Source organism: Ictalurus punctatus, unplaced genomic scaffold (assembly GCF_001660625.3).
Source record: "Ictalurus punctatus breed USDA103 unplaced genomic scaffold, Coco_2.0 Super-Scaffold_197, whole genome shotgun sequence".
NCBI classification, from domain to species: domain Eukaryota; kingdom Metazoa; phylum Chordata; class Actinopteri; order Siluriformes; family Ictaluridae; genus Ictalurus; species Ictalurus punctatus.
The window spans coordinates 421,499-423,998 of record NW_026521094.1 but is presented as its reverse complement, the minus strand read 5'-3'; positions in this window follow the sequence as shown (position 1 = coordinate 423,998).

Here is a 2,500-nt window from a genome sequence, read left to right as displayed (position 1 = left end):
TGGTGGAGCTCGGTTCAAGGGAAATGTCTGTGGAAGTCTGCCATTTTGCCCGAAAATAGTGCATCATGCCTGGGGAAGCCCATAGCTGAAGCCCCTGGTGGAGCTCGGTTCAAGGGAAATGTCCGTGGAAGTCTGCCATTTTGCCCGAAAATAGTGCATCATGCCTGGGGAAGCCCATAGCTGAAGCCCCTGGTGGAGCTCGGTTCAAGGGAAATGTCCCTGGAAGTCTGCCATTTTGCCCGAAAATAGTGCACAGTGCCTGGGGAGGCCCATAGCTGAAGCCCCTGGTGGAGCTCGGTTCAAGGGAAATGTCCCTGGAAGTCTGCCATTTTGCCCGAAAATAGTGCACAGTGCCTGGGGAGGCCCATAGCTGAAGCCCCTGGTGGAGCTCGGTTCAAGGGAAATGTCCCTGGAAGTCTGCCATTTTGCCCGAAAATAGTGCATCATGCCTGGGGAAGCCCATAGCTGAAGCCCCTGGTGGAGCTCGGTTCAAGGGAAATGTCTCTGGAGGTTGACCATTTTGCCCGAAAATAGTGCATCATGCCTGGGGAAGCCCATAGCTGATGCCCCTGATGGAGCTCGGTTCAAGGGAAATGTCTCTGGAGGTTGACCATTTTGCCCGAAAATAGTGCATCATGCCTGGGGAAGCCCATAGCTGAAGCCCCTGATGGAGCTCGGTTCAAGGGAAATGTCTCTGGAGGTTGACCATTTTGCCCGAAAATAGTGCACAGTGCCTGGGGAAGCCCATAGCTGAAGCCCCTGGTGGAGCTCGGTTCAAGGGAAATGTCTGTGGAAGTCTGCCATTTTGCCCGAAAATAGTGCATCATGCCTGGGGAAGCCCATAGCTGATGCCCCTGATGGAGCTCGGTTCAAGGGAAATGTCTCTGGAGGTTGACCATTTTGCCCGAAAATAGTGCATCATGCCTGGGGAAGCCCATAGCTGATGCCCCTGATGGAGCTCGGGTCAAGGGAAATGTCTGTGGAAGTCTGCCATTTTGCCCGAAAATAGTGCACAGTGCCTGGGGAAGCCCATAGCTGAAGCCCCTGATGGAGCTCGGTTCAAGGGAAATGTCCCTGGAAGTCTGCCATTTTGCCCGAAAATAGTGCATCATGCCTGGGGAAGCCCATAGCTGATGCCCCTGATGGAGCTCGGTTCAAGGGAAATGTCTCTGGAGGTTGACCATTTTGCCCGAAAATAGTGCATCATGCCTGGGGAAGCCCATAGCTGAAGCCCCTGATGGAGCTCGGGTCAAGGGAAATGTCTGTGGAAGTCTGCCATTTTGCCCGAAAATAGTGCACAGTGCCTGGGGAAGCCCATAGCTGAAGCCCCTGATGGAGCTCGGTTCAAGGGAAATGTCTCTGGAAGTCTGCCATTTTGCCCGAAAATAGTGCATCATGCCTGGGGAAGCCCATAGCTGATGCCCCTGATGGAGCTCGGTTCAAGGGAAATGTCTCTGGAGGTTGACCATTTTGCCCGAAAATAGTGCATCATGCCTGGGGAAGCCCATAGCTGAAGCCCCTGATGGAGCTCGGGTCAAGGGAAATGTCTGTGGAAGTCTGCCATTTTGCCCGAAAATAGTGCACAGTGCCTGGGGAAGCCCATAGCTGAAGCCCCTGATGGAGCTCGGTTCAAGGGAAATGTCTCTGGAAGTCTGCCATTTTGCCCGAAAATAGTGCATCATGCCTGGGGAAGCCCATAGCTGATGCCCCTGATGGAGCTCGGTTCAAGGGAAATGTCTGTGGAAGTCTGCCATTTTGCCCGAAAATAGTGCATCATGCCTGGGGAAGCCCATAGCTGAAGCCCCTGATGGAGCTCGGTTCAAGGGAAATGTCCCTGGAAGTCTGCCATTTTGCCCGAAAATAGTGCATCATGCCTGGGGAAGCCCATAGCTGATGCCCCTGATGGAGCTCGGTTCAAGGGAAATGTCTCTGGAGGTTGACCATTTTGCCCGAAAATAGTGCATCATGCCTGGGGAAGCCCATAGCTGAAGCCCCTGATGGAGCTCGGGTCAAGGGAAATGTCTGTGGAAGTCTGCCATTTTGCCCGAAAATAGTGCACAGTGCCTGGGGAAGCCCATAGCTGAAGCCCCTGATGGAGCTCGGTTCAAGGGAAATGTCTCTGGAAGTCTGCCATTTTGCCCGAAAATAGTGCATCATGCCTGGGGAAGCCCATAGCTGATGCCCCTGATGGAGCTCGGTTCAAGGGAAATGTCTGTGGAAGTCTGCCATTTTGCCCGAAAATAGTGCATCATGCCTGGGGAAGCCCATAGCTGAAGCCCCTGATGGAGCTCGGTTCAAGGGAAATGTCCCTGGAAGTCTGCCATTTTGCCCGAAAATAGTGCATCATGCCTGGGGAAGCCCATAGCTGATGCCCCTGATGGAGCTCGGTTCAAGGGAAATGTCTCTGGAGGTTGACCATTTTGCCCGAAAATAGTGCATCATGCCTGGGGAAGCCCATAGCTGATGCCCCTGATGGAGCTCGGTTCAAGGGAAATGTCTG